Here is a 14,390-nt window from a genome sequence, read left to right on the forward strand (position 1 = left end):
TGAGGGGCTGAGGGCCATTTTCAGGCTGGCGGGTGACTGAAGCTCCCAACTGCTCCTTTTTTTCTTTTTTTTTTTCTATTCTGGGCCAGCTTTAGCTCTGAGGCCTTGCTGCTGAAAGGAGGTTTCTGGCCTTTACCTTCTGTATTTGATACAATGTTGCGGTCTGGCTGGCTGAAGCCGGCTGACTGAAAGCCGGTTTCTGGGGTTTTGTTTAGCTTCTATATTTGCAACATAGTTGCTTAGAGTTGCAGCTGAGAGGCCGGCAAGTCAGGTGGGGAACGTTGGAGTCCGCTGTCACTGGAGCAAGCAAGCCTCCCTGCTCGCTTCAGTGCATGGCTGCCGGCCGCCATCTTGGCTGACAGTTAATTTGCATAAGGATATGCTGATTAGCCAATGGGAAGGGTAGCGGTCGTACGCTAATTACCATGTTTCTCTTTTATTAGTGTAGATAGTGAACTATCAGAAAGAGAAACTAAAAGAGCAATCCCATTTATACTGCATCAAAAATAAGTAAAATACCATGGAATAAATTTAACCAAGGCGGTAAAAGACCTGTCCTCAAAAAAAATGGTAATACACTGAAGAAAAAAATTGAATAAAATAAAATAAATGGAAGCATATACCATGTTCACAGATAGGAAGAATTAATGTCATTAAAATGTCCATACCACTCCAAACAATCTATAAGCAAACAAAATTCCTATCAAAATACCAATGGCATATTTCAAAGAACTAGAACAAATAATCTGAAAATACGAAACCATAAAAAAATCTGAAAAGCCTCAGCAATATTGAGAAAGAAGAACAAAGTTGGAGATATCACACCACCTGATATCAAACTATAATATAAGGCCATAGTAATCAAAACAGACATGCAGATCAATGGTACACAAGAGAGAACCAAAAAATTAACCCATGACTATATGGTCAATTAATATTTGACAAAGGAGACAAGAACATACAATGGGGTAAAGATAGTGTATTCAATAAATGGTGTTGGGAAAACTGGACAGATACATGCAAAAAAATGTAATCAGACCTCCTTCTTACACCATGTACAAAAATAAACTCAAAATGGATTAAAGACTGAAATGTAAGACTTGAAATCATAAAAATCTTAGAAGAACACATAGTAAAATCTCAAACATTTCTCTTAGCAATATTTTTTCTGATATTTCTCCTTTGGCAAGGGAAACAAACAAAAAAAATAAACAAATGGGACTAAACCAAACTAAAAAATTTTTCACAGCAAGGGAACCATCAATAAAACAAAAAGACAACCTATTAAATTGGAGAACATCTGATAAGGATTAATATCCAAATTTTATAAAAAATTAATACTATTCAACATCTAAAAAACAAACAATCCAATTAAAATTGGGCAGAGGACCTGAATAGACTCATCTCTAAAGAGGATATACAGAAGGCCAATAGACATATGAAAAGATGCTCAACATCACTAACCATCAGAGAAATGCTATTAAAACCACAATGAGATATCATCTCACACCTGTCAGAATAGCCATCATCAATAAATGCACAAATGACAAGTGCTGACGAGGATGTGGAGATAAGGGAACACTAGTGCCCTGTTGGTGGGAATGCAGATTGCTGCAGCCACTATGGAAAACAGTATGAAGTTTTCTCAAAAAAAGAAAAAGGAAATTGCCCTATGACCCAGTGATTTCTCTTCTGGAGATTTATCTAAAAAAAACCCCAAATCACTAATTTGAAAAAATATATGCATCCCTATGTTTACTGTAGCATTATTTATGATAGCCAAGATGTGGCAGTAATTCAACTGCCCATCAACAGACAAATTGATATATTGTAGATACAAAAGCTGTGGTACATATATATAAAATGGAATATTACTCAGCCATAAAAAGAATGAAATCTCACCATTTGCAACAGCATGGATGGACCTTGAGGCTATTATGCTCAATAAATTAGTCAGAGAAAGACAAATACCATATGATCTCCCTTATATGTGGTATCTAAAGAACAAAATAAATGAACAAATAAAATTGAAACAGACTCATAGACACAGAGAATGGACTGGTGGTTGCCAGAAGGGAGGGAGGTTGGGGGGGACTAGGAGAAAGAGGTGAAGGGGATTAAGAAGTACAAACTGGTAGTTACAAAACAGTCACAGGGATATAAATTACAGCATAAGAAATATAGTCGATAATACTGTAATAACTATGTATGGTGCCAGTTGGATACTGGAAATATCTGGAGGACACTTTGTAAAGTATGTGAGTATTGAACCACTATGCTGTACATCTGAAACCAATATAAAATATTAGTGAAAGTAAACTATAATTGAAAAATTTAAATTTATAAAAAAAGAAAACATCAAATTTCTTGTTTAAAAATATAATTTGTAGACTTAATGATTTTTTAATGCTATTTTTTAAAATATATTTTTATTGATTTCAGAGAGGAAGGGAGAGGGAGAGAGAGAGCAACATCAATGATGAGACAGAATCCTTGATTGGCTGCTTCCTGCACGCCCCCTACTGGGGACTGAGCCTGAAACCTGGGCATGTGCCCTTGACCGGAATCAAACCCAGGACCTTTCAGTCCACAGGCCGATGCTCTATCCACTGAGCCAAACCAGCTATGGAGATTTTTTTTGTTTTTTAATATATTTTATTGATTTTTTACAGAGAAGAAGGGAGAGGGATAGAGAGTTAGAAACTTCGATGAGAGAGATCGATCAGCTGCCTCCTGCACGCCCCCCAGTGGGGATGTGCCCGCAACCAAGATACATGCCCTTGACCGGAATCGAACCTGGGACCCTTCACTCCGCAGGCCGACACTCTATCCACTGAGCCAAACCGGTTCGGCGATTTTTTTTTTTTTTTTAAGATAAACTTCAACTCACCTAGATCTGGCCATGAATATGCTTAACCTTTGCTGCAGCCGCAGGAGTTTAATCATACTTCAGAACACCATGTTTTCTTCATTTGATGACTTAACCTAAAAGAGAGGAGAATTTTTTATTTCTTTTAAAACAATAATTTTTCTTATGAGATTTCTGGCAACACTGCTAGTTCAAATTATCTATTTAAACTCAAAATATCTAAAATTTGATTTAAAATTACTTTTTTGTTGTTAATCCTCACCCGAGGATATTTTTCCAATACTTTTTTTTAAAGTGAGTAGAAGGGAGGGGGAGAGACACAGAGAGAGAAACATCGATGTGAAAGAGACATATCGATTGGTTGCCTCCTGCAGATGCCCTGATGAGGGCCAGGGATTGAGCCTGCAACCTAGGTATGTGCCCTTGACCGGAATCAAACCCGGGACCCTTCAGTCTGCAGGCTGACGCTCTATCCACTGAGTCAAACCGGCTAGGGCTAAAAATCATTTAATAGATAAGATATATTTTTAAAATATGATGTGTAGATGTTATAATTTCTTAAAAGAGAAAGTAAAAATGTAATAGTTTGAGTTCTATGTTTGGAAATATCAGGGCTTTTAGAAGCCATTGATTCTGGCTTTTCCACTATAGCTATGACTTTGGATAACCCACTTCTCTATCCTTACCTCCTCAGCCATAAAATGAGCAGTAAACTAAATCACCTCTAATATTCCTTTCCAGTTCTAAAACCCTATTTTAGCCAGTGGCAGGCTAATTCTCTACCTCCAGTCACTTTTCTAAAAACTCATCATCACTCTTCCAAAGAGCAATCAGTGGCTCTCTTTAGAATCCCTCCTCTGCATCTTCCTATTCTATGAGAAGCCCCCAGAACAAAATCAGAGTCAGTCATCACTAAACAGTCCACATGAACAAACATGCCAGAGTCACAGGACAATATAAGTTATAGAAATCAATTACAATCTAGAGTTTCAAGAGATTTCAATACACTTTTGAAATTTTTCTGGTGAATTTACTCACTTTTTTAAATTTTTTTTTTTTTTAGAGGAAGAGGGAGGGAGGGAGGGAAGGAGGGAGAAGGGGAGAGAGGCAGAGGGAGTCGGGGGGAGAGAGAGAGAAAGAGAGAGAGAGAGAGAGAGAGAGAGAGAGAGAGAGAGAGAGAGAGAGAAAAATATGGATGTAAGAAATATTGATTGGCTGCCTCTCTTATGGACAACTGGAGGGAGACCAAACCTGCAATCTAGGTATGTGCCCTGAACAGGAACTGAGCCTGCAATCTTTCGATGAACAGGACGATGCTTCAACCAACTGAGCCACAGCAGCCAGGGCATTTATTCAGTTGTTATAGCACAGAAAAAAATTAAACTCACTCAAACACAGGCACTAACATTTACTGCTATACTGTAATCAGGCATTACGTTAGAGGTTTGTGAATTGTCTCATTTTAATATATATTATCTAGAGTTAAAAGAATATGACTGATAACCAAAATGAACATTTCCAAAACCATGAACCCATACTCAATCAAAAACTTCAATTCTGGATTTCAGGCTCACATCTATAATCAGCTCAGCCAGGTATTTGCTCACACCCCTCATTTGGGGGGGGGGGGGAGGGGCGGGCGGGAGGCGGCAGCACCCTAGAGTCTCTTCCTTAGCACACCCTTCTTTTCACCATAAACTTAACACACATCATGTTTTGTCTCTGGATTGTAAAACTGTCCTGCTAATTCTACCATAATCCATGCTTTTATATAAAATACATAGTTTGTCTATTTCTCTCTTTTAAGAAAAGTTTAGCCAATCAACTCAGGAAAACCTGTCTTCCTCTTTTTATTTATTCCACTTATAAACACCCCATAACCCCCATCCTGAAATGAGTTTAAACATAGTAAATATAATTCAGACAAAGAGAGTGATCCATATTTAACCCTGTATTAAGGAAGAGTCCTAAGTCTTGAAATAAAACATTAATAAATCTTGTTTATCCTTCATAATCTTGCATGTTATGTATCACTGCTCTTTCAATGGAAATTAATTCTGACCAGTACGACACCCATGTCCAAATTTAATACGACCACAAAGGGTTAAAGAACCAGTGTACCAACCTATAAAGCTCCTGAAAATACTAAAAAGCCTCCATTAGAATCTCTGGAAACTTTATTCTATCTAACCTTCAAATCTCTTTTTTCTTTCTTTTTCCAAATTTTTTTAATTGTAGTAAAATACCCATAACATAAAATTTGCCATCTTTCCCACTTTTAAGTATACATTTCAGGACTGTTAAATATATTCAATATTGTTGTACAACCAATGTCCAGAACTACTTCATCTTGCAACATTGAATTTCTACCCATTAAACAACTCACTTCCCCAGGCGACTGCCATTCTTTTTATTTGTACTATTAAGTTTGACTACTCTACTAGTAGATACCTCATATAAAAGATCATACAGTATTTATCTCTGTGCCTGCTTTACTTAACTTAATATAATGTCCTAAAAATTCATTCATGTTGTATAAGGTGTCTGAATTTCTTTCTTTTTTAAGGCTGATTAATATTTCATTTATGTATATACCAAACTTTGCTTATCCATTCATCTGTTGTTAGACATTTATCCACCTTTTGGCTACTGTGAATAATGCTGCTATAAACACGGATGTACATATATGTCTTGGAGACCCTGTTTTCAATTCTTTTGGATACAGACCCAGAAGTAGTATTGCTTCTGGGTAATGTTATTAATTAGACCACATGGTAATTCTATTCATAATTTTTTGAGAAACCGTCATACTGATTTACATTCCCACCAGCAGAGCACAAGGGTTCCAATTTCTTCACATCCTTACTAACATTTGTTGTTTTCTGGTTGTTGTTTTTTTGTATCAGCCATCCTAATGAGTGTGAGGTGGCATTTCACAGTAGTTTTTTGATTTGCCTTTCCCTAATGATTAGTGATGTTGAGCATCTTTACATGTGCTTATTAGCCATTTGTTATCTCCTTTGGAGAAATGTCTATTTAAGACCTTGGTCCATTTTTTAACCAGGTTGCTTGTTTTTCTATGACTGAGTTTTAGAAGTCCTTTATATATACTGGATATTGACCTTTATCAAATACTAGGAGCACAGTGCGTGAAATTCGAGCGGCCCACCCACCCACCCGCTGCCCTGCCTTGACACCCAAACCTCTCCACGGAGAGCTCCAGGGCGCCTGGGCTAGCCCCCTGACCCCTCTGGCCTTCTCTGGCCACTTCAAGCCCCGCCGTCAGTCCCTTGAGTTGCCTCGGGCTGGTCCCGCCTTCCCCGGGTGCCTCCCTGCTTATACCCTGTCTCCAGGGCAATGCGGTGGCTCTTCCCGGTCATGGCTCCGGAGGAGAGAATGGAAACCTCCCGCCTGCTGCACTGTGCTCCTTCCCCAGGCAGGTGAGCAGCGGGGCGCTCTGAATGTGAGTGGTGGGTGGCAAAGGACTGGTGAGGGGGGCACTACAGGCTCTCACCTTGCCCTCCCGGGCATGGGCCTCCTCCGGGCGCCACCCTGCTTCCACCCTGTCTCCGGGAGCAACGCCCCGCTGCACACACACAGGCAGCCCCTCCTTAGCGGTCGTGACTGTGACACCGTTAGGACCAATTAGCATATTACCTCTTTATATATATATAGATACTAGTAGCCCGGTGCACGGATTCATGCACATTGAAAGGAAATTAATTACAAGGTGACGGGCAGGGCGGGACTGGGCAAGACGGGCCGGACACGCCCTGGAGCCAACCTCCCAGGGTCCCTCCCTGGCTGGCTGCACTTGGGGCGGTGCAGTGGCTCGAAGGACATCTGCGGTCACTGCAGCTTAGCAGTAAACCAGATTTGGGGCTGACGGTGCCCCAGCAACAACATAACCTACGGCCAAAGGTGGAATCGTGCACCCCACGAGGAATCAGGCTCCCTCCTCTCTGATTCCAGGGTGCGTCAACCAAGAACCGCTGCTGCCAAGTCACCATAGCTTGGCAGTTCCTGTGTTGAGCATCTGCCTCCTGGTGGTCAGTGCGTGTCATACCTACTGGCTGGTCACTTAGCCTTTTATATATGTAGATAATTTGCAAATATTTTCTCCCATTCTGTGGGTTGCTCTCAATCACTCTGTTTCTTTTTTTAATTTTTATTTATTGATTTGAGAGGAAAGACAGTCATCAATTTGTTGTTCCACTTATTTATGCATTCATTGGTTGATTCTTGTATATGCTCCAACTTGGAATTGAACCCACAACTTTGGTGTATTGGGGTGATGTTCTAACCAACTGAGCTACCTTGCCGGAGCTGTTGACAGTGTCTTTTGATGCACAAATATTTTTATTTTTCAGGAAGTCAAATTTGCCTGTTTTTGCTTTTGTTACCTGTGCTTCTAGTGTCATATCCAAGAAAGCACTGCCAAATCCAATGTTGTAAAGCTTTTGGCCTATGTTTTCTTCTAAGAATTTTATTGTTTCATGTCTTATATTTACATCTGTGATTCATTTTCAGTTAATTTTCATGTATGATATTAGATAAGAGTCAAAGTTCATTCTTTTGCATGTAGATACCAGTTTTCTCAACACCATTTGTTGAAAAGACTGCCCTTTTCTCCATTGAATTGTCTTGGCACTCTTGTCAAAACATTTTTGAACATGAGTTTTTTGGTCATGTGAGGGCTTATTTCTGGGTTCTTTACTCTATTCCATTGATCTACAATTCTATCTTTATGCCAGTATCACACTGTTTTGATTATTGTGGCTTTGTAGTAAGTTTTGAAATCAGAAGTGTAAGTTATCCAGTCTTGTTCTTCCTTTTCAAGATTATTTTGGCTATTTGGAGTTCCTTGAGATTCCATATTAAATTTGTTTTTGTAATTTCCTTTTCAGATTGTTCATTGCTTGTGTATGTAAATGTAACTAATTTTTGCATGTTGAGTTTGTATCCTGCTACTTTGCTGAACTCATTTATTAGTTCTAAGACTTTTTTGTGAAATCTTTAGGGTTCTCTAAATAGAAAATTTTGTCATCTGCAAACAAAGATTAATTTTACTTACTCTGTTCCAGTTTGGACACCTTCTATTTATTTTTCTTGCCTAATTGCTCTGGATAGAATTGAACAGTGCAATGTTGAATAAAAGTGGTGAAAGTGGGCATCCTTTTCTTGCCTAATTGCTCTGGATAGAACTGAACAGTGCAATGTTGAAGAAAAGTGGTGAAAGTGGGCATCCTTGACTTGTTCCTGATCTTAGAGGAAAAGCTTTCAGTCTTTCACTATTGAGTATGATATTCACTGTGGGTTTTTCATATATAGCTTCAATTATGTCGAGGTAGTTTCCTTCTATTCCTAGCTATTTAGTGTTTTTATAAAAAGGTGTTGAATTTTGTCAAAAATTTTTTTTCTGTACCAATTGAGATGATCATGTGTTTTTTTTTATCTTCCTTCTGTTAATGTGTATTATATTGACTAATTTTTATATGTTGTAAATCCTTGCATTGCAAGAACAAATCACACTTTGGCTGAACTTAGTTTGCTAGTATTTTGTTGAGGAGTTTTGAATCAGTGTTCATAAGGGATGTTGGTCTGTATTTTCCTTATGGTTTCTTTATCTGGCTTTGGTATCAGGGTAATGCTGGCTTCACAGAATAAATTAACGAAGTGTTCCTTCATCTTTAATTTTTTGGAAAAGTTTGAGAACTGATATGAATTTTTTAAATGTTTAGAAGAATTCACCAGTAAAGCCAGGGGTTTTTCTAATCAAAAGATTTTTGATTACTCATTTAATCTCTTTACTAGTTATAGCTTTGTTCAGATTTCCTATTTCATTTGTGGTTTATTCTTGGTAGCTTTTGTTTCTAGAAATTTGTCTGCTTCATCTAGGTTATTTAATTTGTTAGTGTACAAATGTTCATAGTATTCTTACAATCATTTTTACTTTGGCAGAATCAGTAGTGATGTCCCCACTTTCATTTCTGATTTAAGTATTTTGAGTCTTGTATATGGTCTATAGCTATTTTCTGTGTAGTTGCCATGAGGATTACATTTTGCATCCTGAAGTTATACCAGTCCAATTTGAATTTATACCAGCCTGACATCAATAATATACAAAAACTCTGCTCCTTTAACAGCTGTCCTCACTCCTTTCAGTTATTGATGTCACAAAACTACACCTCTATACAGTGCACCCGGAAAAATAAACAATTCTTTTAAATTATTTGTTTCTTAAACGATATAGAAAATAAAGAGTTGCGAACCAAAGTTAAAATACTAGCTTTCAGATAAGTTTTTTCTTTAAATGTAGTAGCCCCTCAAATACTAAATCAGAAAACAAAAAGTGCAGTTACAAATCTGTTATAATAGTACTAGCTTTTAGAATTCCCCTTGTGAGTGAGATCTTTATTTCTCCACATGGCTTCCAGTTAGAATGTCCTTTTGTATCACCTTGCAGGACTCCCTTTCTTAGAAAATGCATTTCTTAATGGCAGGTCTAGTGGTAATAAACTGCAGCTTTTGATTATCTGGTAATGTTTTCCTTTCTCCCTCCCTCATTTTTGAAGGACAGATTTTCAGATACAGGATCCTTGGTTGACAATTTTTTCACGAGTCTTTTAGCATTTTCAATATATATGTCTACTTCTGCCTAGCCTCCAAAGTTTCTGATGAGCAGTTTGGTAATGATCTTATTGAGGATTCCTTGTATGTACAACAACAATAATTTGCTTCCCTCTTGCTGCTTTCAAGAGTCCTGTCTTCGGTTTTTGTAATGTAAGCTGGATTATAATGTGTCTTGGTGAGGGTTTCTGTTGGGTAATCTTACTTGAGGTACAATGAGCTCCTTAGGTGTTTATATTCATCTACTTCTATATTTTCTGTGCCCCTTTCTCTCTCTCTTCCCCTTCTCGAACTCCCACAATATGTGTTAGACCACTTGATGGTGTCCCACAGATCCCTTAAGCTCTGTTCATTTTTCTTCAATCTGTTCCTCAGACTGAATAATTTCCATTGTCCTATCTTCAACTTTGCTGATTTGTTGTTCTGTCTGCTCACATAAGACTTTGAATCCTTCTACTCAGTTTTTCATTACAGTTATTGTACTTTTCAGATCCAGAATTTCTATTTGGTTGCTTCTTATGTTTTCTATTTCTTCATTGATATTCCTTTTATTCATGCATAGTTTTCTTGACTTTTTCCACATCTTCCTTTAGTGCTCTGAACATCTTTAAGAGAGTTGTTTTAAAGCTTTTGTGTAATATATCTGCAATCAGGTCTTTTTCACCAGTGGTTTTTATTGATTTTCCCCCTTTGAATGAGCCATACTTTCTTATTTCTTTGCATGCTTTGTGATTTTTGTTGTTGTTAAAAACTGAACATTTGAATCTAATAATTATTTAGGGTTTTTGTTTGTTTGTTTGTTTTTGACAGTTACAGACTATCTCTGCACCAACTGTTAGCCTGAGGTGTAAACCTAAGGTGTTCTCAGGTCTTTTCTGAGCCTTTCCTTGGGTGCACGTGGTCACTTTCTAATTTTTCCTGTATATGCAATGTCATAGTCTTTAATTTCTGGCTCCCAAAAAGGGGAAAAGGAGAAAAATGAATGAAGCAAAAGAGGGTACTAGCTCTTTAAATATCCTGGAAGTCATTTCAGCTGGAGGGGAAGGGGCTTGCAACAATGGGGAGGCACAACACAATGGTTGCCCATCTCTTGGTCTGCTCCTCTACTATCAAAAGCAATAATCACGCACAGATTCCTGATATTTGGAGAGGGACCTTTGGACCTCCCTGGGTCCTATAAGCTGTATATAAGATGTACAGAGCTGGGAGTAGATGATGGGTAGCTGCTACTATGTTAAAAGTTGAAATTGATCAAAATTAAGTGCAATTTACATCTAAGGCTTTTCTCCTAAAAGCTACAAATCCCCAATAGCTCCAGAGTTCTAGAATAATTACAGCAGGTTCTGCCAGTGCAGGGGAGATAGATTCTGGATGCTTGCTACTCCACCATCTTCACAGAATCCTCTCCAGACCTCTTTGTAAGGATCAATATATATTCAGTTTGTTGTTTTAATTACTTTGATTATTGGCACTGCCAATGTATTGTGTTTTTGCTTGTTTTTACTGTTTTTCAGTGCAAATATCCACCATGTCAGTTGTATCAGGGATTAAAAGAATTCATGTACCTCATTTAAAAGGATACTTTCTACATGAAGATATGTTTGGGTTCCAAATAACTGACATACCATAGTACTTCTGGAATGAACATAACCCAATGGACTGAAGGTGTCCTGCCATTGATTTTGGAACATGGATACCTTAGATACTCTCCATGACTTCTTAACTCTCTTTGGTTTCTTCCCACTAATGGAAGGTTTAGAGTCAAAAGGTTATTGGGAAATAGTAAAAGGGAAGCGGTAACTATAGCCACTATATGAAGCTATGATCTTGTTGTAACATGGATGTTTTTCTATAAAATAGGTATATATATAGCTGCATATACTATGATTATATTACTCAAGAAAAATACAATGATTTTAACAGGATAATCATCAAGAAGCTAAAACTTACACTAAATACTGTTTAATAACACCTTATTTTTCAATAGTACACTGATTTTAAAGCCCTCACTATATGACAGACACATTCATTTGGATTATCTCAACCCATACAACCACCCTATGAGGTAGGCACTATCATTATTTCCTTGTTCCAAATGAGGAAACCAAGGCTTGAAGAAGTTAGGTAGCTTTCCCATGGTCAATAGCTAATAAGCAGAAGAGCCAGAATTAAATCCAGAACTTACCCTTAATAATTAATACATGTAAAAACCTTAAAATAGTGCCTAGTATATGGTAAGCAGTTAGTAAATGTTAGCGACTGAACTAATGATGACCTATTTTAAAACAATGTTATATGCCTTTGGCAGTTGGTCAACCTTTTTGTGCCTCAATTTCTTCATTTATAAGATTAGGACATCTATTTCACAGAGGTATTGTGAAGACGAAATAAATTCTGGCTATGAAGACATTTAGAAAAATACAGAGTTTAAAAAACAAGGCATTATTATATTGTCACTAACAGCAAAATCCTGTCTCTAGTATCACAAAGAAGCCTTTTGCACTATAAGCATAGAATCCTAAAACTTAAGCACCATCCTCATAACAAGAGTTACATTAATACATTTAGTAAAACTATCCTAAATTATTCCAATTCTTGCAGACTGACAAGCAAAGAGAACACTGAACTCTATTCATAAGGGTGATTATAAATTTGGTGCTCAGGAAGGTATATTTGCTCTTTCAGTTCACTAGCATTGAGGGTGAATTTGACCTTTACTGCAGTAGTTCTGTTCAAATACAGCCAGGATAGAATATCTATAGTTAAAAGCTTAGCAATATAACTCTAAATTTTGGGCACAGATAACTGTCATGTTTAATTACATTAAAACAATCAAGAGAATGGCATTCGATTCCTGTTCTTTGTGTCAATGGTCTGGCTGCATTGTTTTTAAATTATCAGGTAGGTCTTTTTTATACTGATACGCAATAGTTTTAGACTTATTCTTAACACTGCTAAGGATTTTTCATCTATAATAATAAAAGCGTGGGACTGAATCAAGATGGCGGAATAGGTAAACACCTGAACTTGCTGCTGCGCACAACCACATTAAAACTACAACTAAAAGACAAAACAAGTATCATCCAGAACCACGGGAAGGCTGGCTGAGTGGAAATTCTACAACTAGAAGGAAAGAGAAAAGCACATTGAAAAAAGAAAAAAGAGAAAAGCGGTAGGAGATGCAGAGGTGTGGAAGTGTGGAGATACAGAGGCACGCTCGACAGGGGCTGGCAGCTGGGTATGCTGTTGAAGATACAAGCTCCCTACTGCTCTGAACTCAAGTTCTGGTCAAGAATTTGGGGACCCAGACTCATACGGAGAGAAACTGGACTGTCTGGCAACAGGCTGGAACCCAAGGGCGGCTTTCTCGCAGAGGCGGCTTTCTCGCAGAGGTGCTTGCAGCGTTCATTGTTCCTGCACAGGGCCATGGAACACAGACACCGGGACCTCTCCAAGGCAAAGCAGACTGGCAGCCATTGCGGTTTGCTCTGCCCTGCTGATTCCCTGAGACCCCGCCCCACCCAATTTACAACCCCACCCAAGCTGTGCGCAGAGGCTTTTGCACACGAATGGCCTGGCCTTTCTCCACCTAAAAACCTGTCAAACTGTAGCTGGGTCAGAAAACCCCAGAGCTTCCAAAAGAAGGCCTAAGGCTCATCAGCAGCCTACATTACTTCACAGCTGGGCCTTATCTGGGCACCTCCAAACCCCAAACAAAGAGGAGGAATCTGCAGATCTCTCTGTAGCTCCTGCTGGGTAGCCTCAGGCAGTGGATGACTTTGCACCTCCTTGGAGATCACAAGAGCCAGTCTACCCAGTGGTCAGAGTGAGACCATCCAGATTACAACTCTTCACATCCATAAGGGACACACTCAGGAGGCAGACTCAGTGAGCGCCAAAGACCTGCCCCATATAAGGGTGTCTCCAGCACAGAAGTTCTCCCATTGTAGACACAGCTGGTCCTCACAGCCAATTGGCTTGCAGGTCAATTTCTCCCAGTGATACTAACAGCAATCAAGGCTTAACTACAACAAGACTGTGCACTCAGCCCACAAAGGGGTGCACCAAGAGTTTCCACCTCAGGTAATTGGGGAGGCTGAGCCACTCGGCCCTATAGGACACCTAGCACACAAAGCCACTCTATCAACACAGGGAAACAGTCAAAATGCAGAGACAAAGAAACAGGTCACAGATGAAAGAAATGAAGGAAAGCAAACTACTGGATATAGAGTTCAAAACCACGGTTATAAGGTTACTCAAGAATATTCTAGAAACCTCCGAGAAATATAGCGAGACCCTCAAGGATATGAAAAAGGACCAATTAGAAATTAAGCATACACTGACTGAAATAAAGAATAATATACAGAGATCCAACAGCCGACTAGAGGATCCCAAGAATCAAGCCAAAGATTTGAAATATGAAGAAGCAAAAAACACCCAACCAGAAAAGCAAAACGAAAAAAGAACACAAAAATATGAAGATAGTGTAAGGAGCCTCTGGGACAACTTCAAGCGTACCAACATCCGATTTATAGGGGTGTTAGAAGAAGAGAGAGAGCAAGATATTGAAAACCTATTTAAAGAAATAATGACAGAAAACTTCCCCTTCCTGGTGAAAGAAATGGACTTACAACTCCAGGAAGCGCAGAGAACCCCAAACAAAAGGAATCCAAAGAGGACCACACCAAGACACATCATAATTACAATGCCAAGGGCAAAAGACAAAGAGAGAATCTTAAAAGCAACAAGAGAAAAACAGTCAGTTACCTACAAGGGAGTACTCATATGACTGTCAGCTGATTTCTCAACAGAAACTTTGCAGGCCAGAAGCGAGTGGCAAGAAATATTCAAAGTGATGAATACCAAGAACCTACAACCAAAATTACTTACC

General features: G+C 38.6%; 1 protein-coding gene across 8 annotated transcripts in view; it reads right to left on the reverse strand.

Moving 5' to 3' along the window:
* The window catches only part of FRS2 (fibroblast growth factor receptor substrate 2), a 112,859-nt gene that overhangs the window by 19,313 nt on the left and 79,156 nt on the right, over window positions 1–14,390 (reverse strand). For all 8 annotated transcript variants that reach the window (XM_023759472.1, XM_023759469.1, XM_023759465.1 and 5 more), the window contains one exon: window positions 2,891–2,985. The gene's annotated coding sequence lies outside the window, so the exon portion shown is untranslated. The remainder of the gene's footprint in view (window positions 1–2,890; window positions 2,986–14,390) is intronic.

The sequence above is a fragment of the Myotis lucifugus genome, unplaced genomic scaffold, assembly GCF_000147115.1.
Source record: "Myotis lucifugus unplaced genomic scaffold, Myoluc2.0 scaffold_156, whole genome shotgun sequence".
NCBI lineage: Eukaryota > Metazoa > Chordata > Mammalia > Chiroptera > Vespertilionidae > Myotis > Myotis lucifugus.